The following is an 18407-nucleotide window of genomic DNA, read 5'->3' as shown; positions in this document are numbered from 1 at the left end:
GATTTTCTCAAGAAAATGCAAAACATATTATTCAAAATACTTCTGCAGTTGAGCGCTTCCTAAAATGCATGTGCTTGGCTGGTGAACCAAGTAGCAACATTTTGCTACATTTTTCTTGCCTGAGAAGAAAGGGTACTTAATTGAAATTCCTCTCAGAGTTCTGGGTTTCTGATTTCATGCTGCACCAACCAATGTGTGTGTCTCTGTGCAATAGAAAGGCACTAAGATTTAATGGAGAACAATTACAAAGCTTGTCATTATATTGGTCTCCCTTACTTTAACTTCATAATAGCCAAGTTAAATAGGTGTTTTAACCATTGAAAATATTAAGATTGAAAAAACAGAGTTTATCAAAATGGCAAGATAAATACAAATAACAAACTTTTTATTTATTTATTTTTAATTTTATATTTTGAAGATACATAGATCACAAAAAATGTTACATTAAAAAATATAAGAGGTTCCCCCATACCCCACACCCCCCTCACCCCACTCCTTCCAAGTCCTGAAAATATCCCCACATCACATCTCTTCTTCCCTCTTCCTGCTCTCAGCAACTACCGTGGCCACTTTCTCCACATCAATGATACAATTTCTTCCCTTACTAGTCACAAAAGTTCCATAGGAGAATACCGGTAAGTCCACTCCAATCCATATTTTATTCCTCCATCCTGTGGACCCTGGAATGGTGATGTCCACTCCACTTCTATATAGAGAGGGGGCTTAGATCCCACATGGTTGATGGTTGCAATTCCTCTGCTTGCAGTTTTAGGCACTCTTGGTTCCCTGGTGTGGTGGTTGACCATCTTCACCTCCCTCTTAGCTGACCTGGGTAAGACCAATGACCAGAGAGTAGAAGTTGCAACTCTGCTGAGGCTCAGAGCCCAGCTGGCACATGACCTTTTTATATACCAGCAACAAACAATGAATATGCATCATTTAAAATATATCATTGATAACAAAAACTAGAAAGCACTTAGGAATAAATGTAGCCCAACCATCCACTCCTTGAATGTGTAAAACTAAGAATTTTATGGAAATACATATAAAAAGATGTTCATGGATAGGGAGACTTCATATTCTGGAGATATCAGTTCTCTCTAAATTAATCTGTAGAACTGAGACAACTTTGATGAAAATTCTACAAGGCTTTTCACTGAATTTGATAACCGATACTAAAATGTAAATGAAAATGCAAAGGACAAAGTAGTAAGGGAAGTTATGAAGAAAAAAATTAGTGAATAGGTAATTCCTTTAAAATATATCAAAACCTACAGAGCTATAGTGATAAGTGTTGTCACAGAAAGACACACATTGACCAATGGAACAAAGAGAGTTTGGAGACAGAACCACACATATATGTGTCTTTGGTATATGGTAGAAGTTATGACAGAAGAGTGGGAAAAGGAATAATATTCAGTAAATTGAATGAGAAAAATTGACCTTAAATATAGAAGCAAGTGAAATTGCATCTATATTAGGTAAAGACTGAATTGGCAAAAGGAAACTTTTAACTCCTAGAAGAAAATATAGGTGCTTAACTTTCTGCCCTTGGTCTGAGAAAATATTTGTTAAGCAATATTTAGATAGTTGCCAACCATACCATAAAATTATAGTAAATTCAACTATATTAAAATAAACCTTTCTCTTCATTTAAAACCATCTTAAAGTAAGTGACCAGAAATGAAACACAGGGAGAAGGTATTTTTATGCATGTAATAATGTTCAAAATTCATCAGAATATATGAATAAATAAAATGACATTGTAATAGAAATATGGGCCAATGACATTAATAACCATTTCACAGCAGAGGAAATAACCTATAGCTAATAAACTTATGAAAATATGCTTAATAGGACTCAAAGAAATGCAAATCAAAACAAAATGAAATACTATTATGTACTGATTCGTTAAACTTAAGAGCTTGAAAATATCAAGTTTTGGAGAGCGTCAATGGGCTCCCACCACTTGGGAATACAATTTGACATTCGTTTTCACTTACCCTTTGTTGTGGCCATCCCGCACGGCCAGGATGGACTGCTACCCCAAATTTGGTTCGGATGCTGACACTAATGATGCACACATGACCCATCAGAGTATGAAAAGGCTTATTGTTCACATAATGAGACACGTAAGAGATGCTTTGCAAGCTGGTCCAAAAGAGCCTGGAGAGAGCAAGGAAAAGAGACGGCTTGGGGTTTTTATGATAATTAGGGATTGGAGCGAGACAGAGGGTCCCTAAATGTGCTTTAAACTTCCTTGTAGCACCTAAGGCAGGGGCAGCTGAGAGCTTTCTTATTAATTTTCCCAAATATGGGACAGAAGGGGAAGACAGAGGGGTGGGCTTAAAAGCTCCCAGCAGTCAAACATAAAAAAAAAACAAAACAATGGAGTAATGGAGTCAGATTATTTATTACAATTCACCCTCATCTTTGACTGATAATTGAAATGTACCATGCTTCATTTAATTGAACTCGAATTTGTTTATGGACTCTGTTATGACACTCTACAGGGCCTGTACCCTGAGGCTAGTAATATTCTACAGGGTTTTTCATAGTACTTGATAGTTGATACTAAATTGATCAACTGAAAGTCTCGTTCAAGAGCACAGCACTGTGCATGCTGAGATGTGAAATGAGTGCCATGGTTCCTGTCAATTGTCTGGAACTCCGAAGTGAATAAAGAGCTTCTCCATGAGGCCTTGGATTGTGGTTTTAGTATGCATAGAGAAATATGTAACCTTGATTTATAATTTGCAGGACAAAAGATTCTCAGGTTTCTTTCCCCAGAAGGGGCCAACCTTGGGCAAGGCATTGTTACTGCCATTGGCTGGACCAAATTGGCAGACCAGACAAGACCATTGGCAGTGGGCCCAAGTCTAAAAATGTGAAGATGGGGCTGCCTGCTGGACAGGGCATCCAGTGCTAAGATGCCTGAAGTTTGGCCAACTGTGCTGACTCTTGGTCCTGTCCTTTATGAGGGATGTCTTGGTTAAGGAATGACCAGCAGCACCTTTCCAACGAGGCCCATCACGTGTGATGGTGGCAATTGGTCTGTAAGGCATGTGAATTCCCATTGCTCTTCATTTGGTTTATGTCAAGGTATTCCCCAAGTATCCACGGGCTCTGAGTGAGGGATGACTTCCTCCAGTCCCATGGAATCTGGTAAGTGACCAAAGACAAGGAAACAATCCCTATCTCAGGTGGGAGATGCCAGAGGGCCAAAGTTTGGCTCCATCTTTTAAGAGGCCTTTGTGGCTGTGCCACACTTGTGGGATGCTACTACCATGTCCCAGAGCATAATGGGCAGCTGGACATGGAGGGTCACAGGTTCAGGACCCATGAATGACTCTACTTCCAGAAGAACCCACTATGTGCCTGCCCAGCAATTGCTTCTCTAATGGTGTACAGTATAAGGCTGAGGCAAGCATCAGCAGTTTACAGCCATCTTATGGCCACCATAGGTGATCCAGAGTCTCCAGGAGGCAGGAGAAGAGGTTGCTTGCTAAAGCTTTTCCAGTGAAGGAGTCCCAGAGCACTAATGGGAGTTCCTGTTGTATTCCAATTTGGACAGATCCTGGAGCCTTTTGTTTGAGGGAGCCCATTGGAGGTGGGCTGATTTGTAGGTGACAGTATAAATGGCTGTAAATACAATTTGTAAATGAGAAATATGTTACCTCCAGAATCTAAAAAGTTGTAAAGGAGAGTACATTTTAACACTGTGGATGCTGTGAGAGTCAATAGCTTTTTTTTTTACAGTATTTGGTATGGAGTGGTCCTCCGTTTTCCAGATAATTTAAGGAATTCAGCCAAATGGCAGAGCCCTGCACTAGGCGTAGGGCAATGGCCCATCTCCTTTTTGTGAACTTCTTTGTGAGTATTTGCATGTCCTAAATGCATGTGTTGAATGAATCTACTTGAGGAGGATGTATACCTGCGCTCCTGGAGAAAGGTGGATGCAGGTAAGACCTTTCCTACAAATATTGCATGTGATGGCCATGGGTAGCTGGGCAAGGGTATGTTCCTTTGGAGATAAAGGCAAACTGTGGACAAGAGGCTTTTGAAAGAGGCACTTAACAGGGCACACTAGCCAAATCTATATTATTGAAACTTTTGTCAGTGGCTGATTTTATGGAGCCAGTAATTTCAATAGCATTGGGCCTGGGGACTTGATGGACAGAACCATGACTTTAAGGTTTTGGTAATCCACCATGTGGGATCATTCATTTTTCCCAGGTTACGAACAGATCAAGTTGGGCTGTTAAATGGAGAAGCAGTGCATAACCCTTGAAGACCCTGTTATATCTGCTGGTCATATTAACTATTTCACCGGGGTAGATGGTCTGTGGGGCCTTAGTTTGTCAAGCCAATTTATAAGTGCTAAAGCTTACTTTAATTTTAATTTAATACTCTTCAGATCCTAATGTCCATTTCCTACTATGCAATATTTGAGGGTAATGAACACCATGACAGTGGTGATGTAGACAAGGCAACAGTTTCAGTATGAAGGTAAGGCATACCTGTTAATCCTCCATTATATGCAGAGCCTGCTTTAATTTAGTGGGATCCCTAGGTGTAGCTGCAATTTGAGCCCCAGTATTGATTAAGGACATTGGTACATTTCAGTAGAGGTTAAAGTTAATTTAGAATCTATGTTGTCGAGGCACAAAAGCCAATCAGGATTTTTTAATCTATTTTGTTCCATAAATTTTTAAAATAAATTCTGGACCACTGTTTCAGTTTTTACTTACTCCTCTGTATCCAGATTATCTTCTATCTTTCTCTTCCTCCTTCCCGCCCTCCATTATTCCCTCCTTCCTTCCCTCTCTTCCTCCCTTCCTTCCCTCTCTTCCTTCCTTCCTTCCTCCCTTCCTTCCTCCCTTCCCTCCTGCCTCCCTCCCTCCCTCCCTCCATTCCTTCCTTCCTGGTGGTTACCAGATATGCTTCAGGAGCATCCTCTCAATCCTACTCATAAGTTTCTTTCTCCAGAGAGCCTCAGACCAGTATTGTGGAGGCTAAGGAACTCCTCGCATGTTAATGGTCAAGCTCACTTCTTGTCCATGCCACAATGGTGCCATGGGTGTGTTTTCCTGTAACCTTGAGGGTCAGGCATAGGCAGCAGATAGGGCAGGGCATAGGGCACCAATAAGCCACCTACTTTTAGTTGAGACGTACACCTAATTGAGACCTACAACCATCACTGGGTAAACCTTCTCCTGAGCCTTGCATTATCCATGGCTCACTCTGGAATCAAATCATGTGATTCAATCTGAGACATGTATCATTCTGGGCAGAGAGAAATGGCCCAAGGCTACTTTAATGAGGGCCCTGAACTCATACTCTTGTCCCTAAATTCCAATTGCATCTTTTGACTTCAGTCAGTTAAATCTATGACAGAGGCTTGCTAGAAATCAGCAAATGCAGCACAAAGCAGCATAGCTACAAGTTCCAGTTTGTCAGCCGGCAGCAACACTGTTCAGGGGGCATGCTGGCCGGTGACAGCAGAGCCAGTTACCAGCCAACAGAAGGGAAAAAAAGACTCTCTGTGGTGGCAGTCATCATCTAGACTTCTTTCTCCAAGTGCCAGTTGTTGCTCCCAACCTCCTGGTCGGAATGGACTTCCATCCAAATTTGGCTTTGGATATCAATGCTGATGCTACCACATATATACATAAAGGACCCAAAAAGGTTTATTACTCAGATAATGAGGCTTTCTGGCAAGAAGGAAGAAGCTGGTCCAAAAACAGCTTGAAGGAAAACGAGAGACTGGCTTTGGGTTTTTATGATAGTTATGGGATGAGGTTGGGATGATGGTTCCTGCAGATGGCTTGAACTTCCTCCATCACCAAAAGGAAGAAGACTGGAAGTTTCTTTTCAGTTTTCACAGATTAAGGGCAGAAGGGAAAGAAGGAGAACTGGGGGTTAAAACCTCAAACAATGTCAAAGGAATGGAGTCAGGCTCCTTATTACACCCTTGATCTTAACAATTCCTAGATCTACACCCAAGATAAATGATGAGATCTATAAAAGAATGTGACCATAAAAAAAAAAAATAGTGAGACAACCCAAATGCCACAAATGAAAAAATGTATAACTATATAATGGAGTATCCTCATGATACAAGAAAAACTTTTCATACAATTTAGGATCTCACAGATTTTTTGAGTGGGAGAAGAACACATTAGAAATTACTTCTTGGAAAGTGGATGTGGCTCAACTGATAGAGCATCCACCTACCATATAGGAGGTCTAGAGTTCAAACCCAGGGCCTCCTGACTCGTGGTGAGCTGGCCCATGTGCAGTGCTGATGCACGCAAGAAGTGTCATGTCACCAGGGGTGTCCACTTTGTAGAGGAGCCTCAAGAGCAAGGAGTGCACCCCATAAGGAAAGCCACCCCATGCAAGAAAAGTGCAGCCTGCCCAGGAGTCGCACCACACACACACAGAGTTGGCACAACAAGGTGATGCAATAAAAAGAGACACAGATTCCTGGTGCTGCTGACAAGAATGCAAGCGGACACAGAAGAACACACAACGAATGGACACAGAGAGCAGACAACAGGGGGAGAGGGGAAGGAAGGGGAGAGAAATAAACAAAAAATAAATCTTAAAAAAAAAGAAATGACTTCTATTCTCAAGTGGTTTCATGTGTATTCACTGTTTATATTATTTTATATCATTTTAATCAATATTTTAATATTTATTAACATTTATATTTGTCAATGAATCCATTAAATAACTGAAGTTAAATTGATAAAATAAAACCAGGCAACACATGAATCAATGGTCACTGGAATTAGAATGGTAAACACAAAATATCGATTCAATCAAAGGAAAACCTCCATAGTCAGCTGTGTGCAGATGGTTCTTAATGAAAAAGGATTGTAAGGTTAGGAGAGATTCACTTGCAGGGACAGAATTTGAATCTGAGTCTGTAGGGATCAAAGCCTCTCCGTTATCCCTTGCTGCCTCAAAGTCCATGTCAGGGCCATCGTTACTCATCAGCCAAGTCCTTTCCAGGTTTTCAATCCTTTCAATGTTTAGGTTAATATTGTAGAGCACTTCAAGGCCTCCTGGTTGTACTCCTTTTACTGCCAGGATCCTGGTGCTGCTCAGGTGACATGAGATAAGCTTTGCTCAAGTAGGTGGTATGCACCCCCAGCACCTCCTATGGTCAGGCAAATACATGTATCAGAACTCCCCAAGCCACACCCTGGAAGACAAGGGGATACCATTTCCTTTCTCTCTGCATTCACTTAGCTTGAGCCATCAGAGGAAAGTCTTCACTGAGGCGCAATTAACAGTGAAGTACAACATGACTTTCCTTTGCATTTTTCAAGTTGAATTCTCTATGTAGGTCAGATATGAATGACTCAACTCCAGGTATGACAAAGGTGGGAGTGGGCGAAGGGAGTGGACACTGCCTGAGAGTGGGATTTCATTTCAATTTCTGGCATTTATAGGTGTTTAATTGGCTCAATGAAAGCAACACCATGATATGTTGTAGCTATCTCTCTAAATCCTAGAATGACATACAAGATTAAAGTACATAACATTTACTCTTTGCTCTCTTTGGTTTAATTTGTCAGTAGGAAAGCAAACTCCTCTCTAGTGACTTTTGGGCTAAAAATAATGAATAAATAAATAATCAAATGATAAGATTTGATTATGTAGCCACTGGGTGCCTACATTTTTTTATATAGGAAGCTGAAAAGCCATAATAAGGCTTAAAATGCTTTTATTTGCATATTTCGACAGATGCCAATTTACATTCTAGAATATGCTTACTATATTCAGAATATGCCATTTTACCTGTAATATAATTGCAAATACCAGGATTACACTAATTATGCCAGGATAATTTATGGAAACATTATGTCTTGCTGCTTCTTCCTGTCTGCTGCTTTTCCTCTACTCTCATTTCATTCTGGTAACCCGGTTTTGTAATCCCATGCCTGGAGCTCTCTATTAGACTAAATACAAAAGAAACTTGTGGCCAGACTTATGGAGAAATTCTAGGCGTCCCAGAGGTTGGGCAAGAAAGAGGAGAGATAGAGAGTTCGGGTAGGGTACAAGAAAAACTTTTCATGCAATTTAAGATCTTACAGCTTTATTGAGAAATTTGTGACTCAATCAGCATCCCACTCAGAAAGTAGAAGGGAGTTCTACTGAGGGTATGCCCTCATCTAGGGTGAATACCCAAGCAAGTGAGGAATGTTTTAGTAGGTTGGTGTTAAATTTCCATTTTACATAGGGTTTTGTCTTACAAAGTGGGATTGACTTTGTTTCCATTTTACATGGAGGAGTTCTTACAAAGGGAGGAGCAGATAAACATTTATCAGGTAGGTATGCTTGCCCATTCTGATAAGCTGTCTCTATTGGACCTAAAATAGTTTTATCACCACTGTGTTGCCCATCAGCAAAGCAAACTGGTTGGGTGTGTTCCATTTTGTCCCCAATTCCCTGCAGGTCAATTGTTTTTGTTTTCTGGAAAGCTCTTCTGAGGAAGGGGTCTTCTTCTGGCAAAGCTCAATGCAGGTGCTCATTTTATTTTACTTAACTGGTTGAACGGGGACCCCTGTTGGAAAGAAGAGAGCAGTATTCAAGAAAAGAGCAAGATCTCTAAGAAGGTGGCAGCATGGTGCCAGTAAAGAGGCTGCATGCAAGGATGCGACTGGTTGGAACGCATTGCGAGAGGCCCCTCACCTCCACCGCTCCATGTGGCCAGTTGAGAGCTTGGTGGCTCTCCTGAGGGAAGGACAGGGAAGCCTGACATGTCATCTTCTCCTAAACACATCCTGGCAGCCTGGAATCAAAAGTGAGTGGGTTTATATGATATAAAAACACAAAACCTTAGAACGTTTCCTTCACCCCTCTGTTTTTGAACTGAGGTTACTATCTGTTACACATTCTAGAATGCTCTGAATCCTTACTTCAAGTATTTTCTGTATACTACATCATGCCCTTTAATTTCCTCACGCTCACCAATTTCTTTTGATCCATTTCAGTTGTCTGCTCCAACCATCACACAATCTGAGTTGTGATCCCCAGAATCTATCATTTCCAAAATCTTATTAAATATTCAAACTCCAAATTCATCTTCTATGCCTACTGTCAGATTGCTTCAGAATTCTTACTCCAAAAGTTTTCTGTCCCACTGTGATGCCAGATCCCATACCTGGTAACTATTCTTCCACAAGTCTTGCCTTTATTTCCCCCCTTGTTCAGGTTACACTCCACCATGTGGCATCATGATCACTTCTTTGCAAATATCATGAACTCCCTTGTCTTTCCTCTCCTCCGTACCCAACCCCAATTCTACCTAAGAAATATAAACCTTTCTGTATGTGATAAAAACAGCTGGAGCAAATCTTATCATGCGACTGACAAGGTTTTGCTTTAAATCTGTGACCACTAACCACAAATTGACATGTAATCTTTCTGTGCAATCCTGCTACACTTTCCCGGGAAGCTGTTTTCTAAGCATCTGAGACAACTGTGTTGCTCCTTCTCAAATTTCCCACAAGCTTGCCCCCCTTTCTCTTCAAAAATGACTTGACTTTATACTTAATTGAGAAAATAGAAACATTCTACCTTCTTTCCACAATGAAGACTCCACTCTTACTAATATCTGTACATAGTTGCTTCTTCCCTCCCTTTAAAGGATAATGTTTTCTTCTTCCCATCCAGGACAAATCTCTGCAATTCTGCTCAGAGCTTCATGTCCCCTTGCCCACTCAATGGCATTATGCCTTCATTTATTTGTACTCTATCTGGCATCAGCAAGGTTCCATTCTAAACTGGATTATTTTTATCATGCCATAAACATGTTATAGCATTTCCCATGATCTCCCACTCCTTTACTATCCAAGTTCTCCTCTGTCTTCTAGTAAAATTTTTCAAAATAATTTTCTTTTAGTTGTTGTCTCAATGTTCTTAACCCCTTTAAACTCTTCAATCTACTCAAATCTGGTTCATGTCGCAGCACCTTGTGAAATCACCCTTGCCAAAATCACAGTTGACCTTCACAGTGCCCAACGCAATGGGCACATCTCCACCCTCCTTTTACTCAACCCAACGGTGTTCTACCCTGTTAAACCGTTCCTCCCTCTGAAAACATTTTTCTGCCTTGTCTTTCATCACACTTCATTCTTTTGGTTTCTTTTCACTGCCTCCTCTGCCCAAAGCTTTTGCTTTTCAAAATGCTAAATTATCTTGTGTATCAGTCCTGGGGCCTGAGCTCTTTTCTTTATTCTCTTTATGTGGTCTGTTGATGTCCTGTAATCCTGTGCCTTTTAATAGTGTTTAGAAGGTTGATTTCCTATAGTCCTGTGCTCATCAATACCTTTCAATTTTATTTCGACATCACCTGGTCTTTCCCTGGAGCTCAAGATCCATAGGCACAGCTGTCCATTTAATTGACCCAACCTTCTCATTTTGCAAATGAAATTTCCAAGGTTACAGGTTTCAAAAAACCTGGACTCAAAGGCACTTCTTTTGGCTGGTAAACTTCAAGATTCTAGTGACCTTTCAAATTTCCATGGTTCCTAAAAGATTAATGCCTGTTGGAAGCAATTTGAGAAGATGAAAGGGAATGTCAAATATTCTGCATGTGTACTTGAAAGGTGAGACAGCTCTACCCACACTCATTCAGATTACACATAGTAGGGTTTCAGTAGACTGCACGCCTGCTCCTGACTGCTAAATTCCCTGGCTGCTCCTGAGGTAACAATTTTATTACAGCAGTGGAGGATTAGAAGGAAGTTAAAGATCACTCATTGGTAGAATTTCACAGAAGAGGGGAGATCAAGTTGGTTTAAAAGCATAGAAACCATAGTTTTTATTGTATATCTTCAATGGGCACACAATTAGAAACGCTTATTTTATTAGAATCTAAAAGCGATGATATTTGTGAGACAAACTAACTTAAATATAACCTCAATCTACCCTAAAGTTTTATTTAAATAAACCTTTGGAATTATATTACATCTAAATATTAAGATTACATTTTTAGGCACACCCGAGAAAACAGCTTTCTCAGGTCTTTAACAAGCTGGTTGCCCACCTGGATATCCCATTTTCCTACTTAGCTTTTGACTCAACAAATCTCAATCCATCATTGAAAGGCTGGCTCACATTTCACCGGTGCTGAAGGCCTTTCCAAATCCTTTAAATCAGTATGTGTTGTTGCTTCCTAATTTTACCCTAATTTCCCCTGTTTGTATCTTTCAAGTACATATTAAATTTATATCTTATTTTAGAGCTACATATATATGTCTGCAGCCTCCATTGGACTGGGATCTCCTAAAGGACTGATGGGATGTCTTATTCATCTTTGGACAATAATGTTTATTTTGTCATAAAATAGTAAGTAGAATATACCCTTTGAAATTAAATAACAAAGGACCCTTGTTAATTTAAAATTCAGCTTCACAGGCCTAGAATGACTAGATGGTTAGAGACTCAAAACTATAACTGAAAGATCACTCTCTTTGCTATCCTTTGTTCTGGACACTGGAGTAGATCCCCATCAATCTGCTAGGGAAAGTGTTTGTGGATTAACTCCCTTTGATAGTGGTCCTAAGATCTACCAAGCAAAGCCATGGCAGTGAATGAACATTGACTGCAAAGGTCCATCACCCCTTTAAAGGTGAACATTTGGAATTCTCGGTACAGAACGGCTAAGGGGAGCGAGGAGATGTGACAACTTCAGCAGAGGCGGATGTGCACAAGATGCCTTCCCAGGGAAGAAGGAAGATACTGTGTTGTAGCAATGGGGCTTTCCCCTTGCAGATAGAGCAAACAGCCCTGGCAGGGAAATTTGGGTGGCCAAGGATGATTTGGTGTTCAGGAAGCATTCCAACTTCCCAGAACACATCTCTCAGCTTCTCATGGGGCCTGTTATCAGGCACATCTTAGGTATTAACAACTCTATGGAACATGATATAGTCCAAAATTGGGCAGAGCATGAAACAAATATGGGCCTACATATTTTTAACATAACCTTAACACACGTACAAGTTATTGTTAAAGTTCAGCTCTTATGAACCCATCTGTTTTAGTTTGCTAAAGGCTTCCCAGGCAATACACCAGAAATGGGTTGGCTTTTAAAATGGGGATTTACCATGTGGAATCTAAGCCCCCTCTTGACATAGAAGTGCAATGGACACAACCAATCCAATGTCCACAGAGAAAATGTGGCATTGGTGTGGGAAAAGTGGCCATGGTGGCTGCTGGGTGCAGGGAATGGGAGGAAGAGATGAGATGTGGAGGCATTTTTGGGACTTGGAGTTGTCCTGGTGGTACTTCACGGACAATTACGGGACATTGTAGATCCCCCCAGGGCCCACTGGATGAAACATGGGAGAGTATGGGCTATGATGTGGACCATTGACCATGAGGTGCAGCGATGCCCAGAGATATATTTACCAAATGCAATGGATGTGTCATGATGATGGGAGAGAGTGTTGCTGTGGGGGGAGTGGGGAGTGGGGGCGGTGGGGTTGAATGGGACTTCATATTTTTTTAATGTAATATTTTTTTAAAAATGAATAAAAAAAATAATTTCTTAAAAAAAAAATAAATAAAATGCGGATTTATTAACTTAGAAACTTACAGTTCCGAGCTGAGAAAAATGTTCAAATCAATCGTCAGGTGAAGCTCTCCCTCCAAAAAGTTCAGCTGCTGGTGGTCTGTACTCCTGTCATGTGGCAGGGCACAATGACCACTCGCCCATCTTTGCCCTCTCCTCCAGGGGCCGTTGCTTTCGGGTTCTGACTTCCTCCAGCTTTCTCTCTGCCCTTATGACTTTTTATTTTTTTTAAGATTTTTTTCCTCTCCTAGTCCATGCCCCCCCCATGTGTCTGCTCTCAGTCCACTCGCTGTGTGTTCTTCTGTGTCTGCTTGTATTCTTGTCAGTGGCACAGAGAAACTGTGTCTCTTTTTTGTTGCATCATCTTGCTGCGTCAGCTCTCCATGTGTTCAGTGCCACTCCTGAGCAGGCTGCACACTTTTGCATGGGGTGGCTCTCTTTATGAGGTGCACTCCTAGTACGTGGGGCTCTCCTACATGGGGGACACCCCTGGGCTGCACAGCATTCCTTGTGTGCATCAGCACTGCATGTGGGCCAGCTGCACATGGGTCAGAAGGCCCTGAGTTTGAACCCTGGACCTCCCATGTGGTAGGCGGGCACTCTGTCAGGTGAGCCAAATCCGCTTCCCTCTTATGGCTTTTTATCTTCCAGGTTCCATTGATTTCAGCTTCTGGCTTCTGGGAATTTCTGTCTCAGCTTCTGGGGGTTTCTCTCTCTTTTTCTCTGTCTCTCTTTCTCTCTCTCTGCAGCTCCCTCTCTCTGCATTCGTCCTGTTTATGGATTCCAGTAAGAAGATTAAGACCCAGCCTGGGTCACACCCTACTGAAGTGATCTAATCAAAAGGAAGTTCTCACCTCCGATAGGTTTACAGTCACAAGAATGGATTAGTTTAAGAACATACTATTATGGGGTTGCCAAAAGACTCAAACTACCACACTGTCTAAAAGCAGGGAGAAGATTACAGAGACTATTGGACAGTGACATCTTTTCCGGTGTGGATGTGTACATTCAGCTGGGCAATTGTGGTCTATTTACTTGATCCAAGCAGTGCTACTCACATTTGTTCTTTGTCAAAGCATAATTTTCAAGAAGTTAAACTCATCACTCTTGTGCAAATATATAGCATGCACGTGTCATAGATTTATTTAATAGTCATGAGGGCACTGAAAATATGGTAATGCTGGTTCAAAGAGAAATGGAAAGTGTAGAAGCATGTATTGTAACTGAAAGAGAGAAATCTTAAATTAAATAGGATTGATGATTTACATAAAACCCAGCTATTGTTTTACAGGGAAACTAGCAAATGCTCTAACCTTTTGGGACTATCATTTCTCTCAGACAGAAATAATTTGACTTTATACTGGACAAAGTTCATTAGCATTGCTCTCTGATAAGAATCATTTTTACTATAAGTTAACATCAAATTTTTCAGAATTATATCTTTACCAGTAGTAAATAGTAAGTGAAACAGAGAAACAAGGGCACACATGCCTAGAGATTCAGATATTTCTCAGGTATCCTGATAATCCAGTCCTAGTATAATCCTCAAAGAACAGGCAGTAATTCCTTTAGTTTTTTTCCAAGTTTTTGGAAAAATTTTCTTAACCCCAGTTTATGAAGATTTTTCTGTCCCTCGCTGTACTGGGTGACAACATATTATTGGGAAGGATATTCTCAGCTATATTATCAAGCCACCCCTGTAGTAAGGAAATGTCTGATCCTGATATATTTCATGTAATTGAATAAAAACTGTCCTATGGGGGTATTACTGATTGAGAGAGAAACTGTTCTTGGAGACCACAATACCAAGCTACTTGTGTGGCTACATCTTGGGAGAGATTGAAGCACCAGAAGATGTATTTCACCCTCATTCGTCAATAATGAGGGAGTGGGTATTCCAGAATTGCTTTCTGACACAACCCAGAGGCTGATAGTGCTACCTGATCTGAAATCTATAAGCGTATTTTGCTTTGTCAAGGGTCTGCTATGTGTCCCGAATTGCCTTTGTGGTTGGAATACAGATTTTTATTGGCCTTCCTTTGTGCTTAATGGGAAGTATGGGAAACTTTCTACTATGGTGTCTGTACATAGGATGCCCGTTTCAGAGAGCACGTTCCATTCCTGGGAACTGCCGCTCTAGTAGATATCACAAGAGACAGAAGCAGGGCAAGAATACGCAAGGAAGGGTGCTCAGGCAGGAAAAAATGCATTGTGATGCTTTGGTCAACTTCAAAGGTTATTCCCATCTCACCCCTAAAGCTTTCCTTTTTCCTTTATTGCCAACCTTTGAACTCTTTCAGTACAAGACATGGAGAAGACCATTCTGCCTTAGATCTTGGAGGTCAGAGTTCATTCTTCAGGAAGCATTGTGGAGGGTTTGTTAGGGTTAGTTAAATTAGACCAGGGGTTCTTAACCTTTTCTGTTCCATAGATTCCTTTGCTAGTTAGATGAAAACCAAGGACCCCTTACAAAGTCCACACTATATTGTGTATTATTTAATAACTATATCACACCCATATCAACATGTCCCAACAAGAATTTTTTTTTTTTAATTTTCAATTCAAGCTCATGGACCCTTGTTAAGAACCCCTGAATTAGACTATTTAATTCCACCACCTCCTGAATGCTGCATTGCTTCCTAGATGCTGCATTGCTCTTTCTTAGGAAGCATTTGGTTAATTCCAGTGAGTTTCCTATTTTCACTCAGCCACTCTACTTCTTCAAGCAAATGTCCTTAGCATATATACTAGGTAGTTTGTTTCTCTTGCCAGGGCAAACTTTTTTTTACAGCAGCTTGGTGGGGGTGGAGTGGTCAGGGAGTGGGAAAAGATTGTTAGCACTCTTTAAAGCATTTTCTCTACAATGTGCTTTGTACAGTTATTACAAATATCTTAATATGCTGCCTATTAACACACTAAAACCTGACAGCTCCAAAACAAAACTATTTTGGGTGAACTTTGGGGGGTTGGGAGGAGGGAGGTAGGAATAAGAGGGTGTGGAAAAGAGTAAATGAAGAGTCTTCTGAACAGGCACTTTTTTGATAAAGGAACAGCCTATGCACAAAGAGTAACTGGAGTGTGTTATCTGAGCCATTAAAATGTGGAGTAGGAGTTTGTTTTTTTTAATTAAAGAAGACAGCTGGGAATGTTTCAATAAAAAAGTACCATTTAATAAAATGCTGTTGGGAATTCAAGTTCAGGAAAAATAATAGAGGCCTATTTCAGGTTAAGAGACCATTATAGAAATGGATGTTGGGTTTTTACCCAAATACCTTTTCTGCATCTGTTAAGATGCTGTTCATATGCGGACATTGATAGGTATTGGGAATGTTTAAGCCAAACTTAAATGTCTGGGTAACGTCCCTACTTAGTAGGATTACACTATTCTTTATATTTATTGCTTAGCTTAATTTGCTAAAAATATCTGTAGAATTTTTGCATCTTTGAACATTATGGGTCTTTGTTTTCTTTTCATGTGTTGTCTTTTTCTGACTTTGTTATCAGGGCAATACTGGCCTCACAGAATGACTTAATAAGTATTCCTTTCTCTTAAATTTTCTGAAAGAGTTTACATAAAATTGGTATTTCTTCCTTAAATGATTGGTAGATTTCACCATTGTAGCTATTCAGGACTGAAATTTTGTTTGTGGAAAGTTATTTACTTACAATTTCAATTTATTTAATAGGTAGAAGGTTCTTGAGCTTATGTATTTCTTCTTGAGTGTCCTTTGAGTTGTATCTCTTAAGGAATTTGTCCATTTCATCTTTAATGGTCAAATTTATTGGCATAAAGTTGTTCTCCATATTTTCTGATGACACTTTTTAACATTGATTGCATATGTAGTGATACAATTTCTCTCATTTTTGATAATGTTAATTTGTGTCTTTTCTCTTTTTCTCATGATCATTCCAGCTAGTGATTTGTCAATGTTAATGATTTTCTCCAAGAACCAGCTCTGGGGTCTATTAATTTTCCCTATTGTCTGTTTTCTATTTCATTGAATTCCACTCTGATCTTTATTATTTCCTTTCTTTTGATTAATTTGTATTTCATTTGCTCCTCTTTTTTTAGTGTTAATTTCTTAAGGTGAAAACTGAGGACATTGATGAGATCCCTTTCTTCTTTTCTAATATATTCATAGTATGCTATTAATTTCCTGCCAAGTTCTGCTTTAGTGGCATCTCCAACTTTTTGATATGCTGGGTTTCCATTTTCATTCAATTGAAAAAGCTTGCTAGATTCCCTGTTGATTTGTTACTAACCAATGGGTTATTTATATATGTTATTTATTTTCAAATATTTTGGGATCCTCCAGAATCTTTCTGTCACTGATTTAAAAAATAATAGGCAATTACTTTAGTGCAGTTTTAGATGTACTGATTATGCACATAGTTACATAGATCCACTCCACCCCAACACTCATTCCGGCAAGGTATCTCTGCTATTAACATCTCGCACATGTGTGGGGTACATTTATTACCCTTGAAGGATCAGTACAGAAGCATTATTATTAACTACGCTCTATAGTTCACATAAGGCCCACTCTTTGGGAGGTATAGTTCTTTGGGTTTGGGCAAATGCAAAGTGACATGTATCCAACCTTAGGGCTTCATATAGAATAGTTTCACTGCCTTAAACCTCCCCTGGTTCACTACTCATTCCTCTCTCACTCCCTTTGAACCACTTATCTTCTTAGTGTCTCTGTAGTTATGCATTTTCCAAAATGAAATATAGTTGGAGTCATACAGTACGTAGCCTTTTCACTTTACAAAATGCATTTAATTTCTTCCATGTCTTTTTACAACTGATAGCTCATTATTTTTTTTATCACTGAATAATATTCTATTGTATATAAGTACTGCATTTTATTTATCCAGTCACCTGTTGAAGGACATCTTGGTTGTTTCTGGTTTGGGGCTATTATGAATAAAACTGCCATAAACATTCATACGAACATTTTTGTGTGGACAGAAGACTTCAGTTCAATGAAGTAAATGTCTAGGAATACTGTGATTGCTGGATCAAATGGCTATGTTTAGCTTTATAAGAAACTGCAAAACTGTCTTCCAAAGTGGTTGTACCATTTTTCATTTCCATTAGCAGTGAATGATCATTCCTATTACTTCACATCCCCATCAGCTTTTGGTATTTTCAGGTTTTAAAACATTTTCATCATTCTTAGAGTTGTGTAGCCATTCATTGATGTTAAAATTTGCAATTCCCTAATGATCTATGGTGTTAAACATCTTTTCATATGCTTATTCACCAGCTGTATGTCTTCTTTTGTGAGGTGTTTGCTCAGATCTTTTGTCAATTTTTTAATTGGTTGTTCATCTTCTTATTCTTGAGTTTAAGAATTCTTTGTATATTTCAGATACAAGCTGTGGTTTTGCAAATCTTTTCTTCCAGTCTGTGGCTTGTTTTTTCATTTTTTTTATTGCACTCGTAGACTTCCAGTGCAGTGCTGAATAGGAGTGGTGGAAGGGAGCTTCCTTGTCTTAGGGGGAAAGTTTCCACTTTCTCCCTTTTATGTATGATATTAGCTGTAGGATTTTTGTGTTATGCTCTTCATCAAGTCAAGGAAATTCCCCTCTATTCCTAGCTTGCTGAAAGTTTTATCATGTATGGATTTTGTCAAAAGCTTTTATTCAAGCTGTCAATATGATAGTATGGTTTTTCATCTTTTACCAGTTGGTATGGTGGGTTACTTTAATTGATTTTCAAATGTTTAGACATTTGAACAAATCCTTAGAATAAATTCCTCTTGATCATAGTGTAAAATTATTTTCATACAGTGTTGTATTTGATTTGCTA

General features: G+C 39.7%; 1 long non-coding RNA gene across 1 annotated transcript in view; it reads right to left on the bottom strand.

The window, feature by feature from the left end:
* Positions 1-501: 501 nt before the first annotated feature.
* The window catches only part of LOC139439475 (uncharacterized), a 57909-nt gene continuing 40003 nt past the window's right edge, over positions 502-18407 (bottom strand). The window contains exons 2-3 of the long non-coding RNA XR_011649333.1: positions 2004-2166; positions 502-828 (exon numbers count right to left, since the gene is read on the bottom strand). This is a non-coding gene — a long non-coding RNA (uncharacterized lncRNA). The remainder of the gene's footprint in view (positions 829-2003; positions 2167-18407) is intronic.

The sequence above is a fragment of the Dasypus novemcinctus genome, chromosome 8, assembly GCF_030445035.2.
Source record: "Dasypus novemcinctus isolate mDasNov1 chromosome 8, mDasNov1.1.hap2, whole genome shotgun sequence".
Lineage (NCBI taxonomy): Eukaryota > Metazoa > Chordata > Mammalia > Cingulata > Dasypodidae > Dasypus > Dasypus novemcinctus.
The sequence above is the reverse complement of the archived record's forward strand: the minus strand, read 5'-3'. Positions and strand labels throughout refer to the sequence as shown.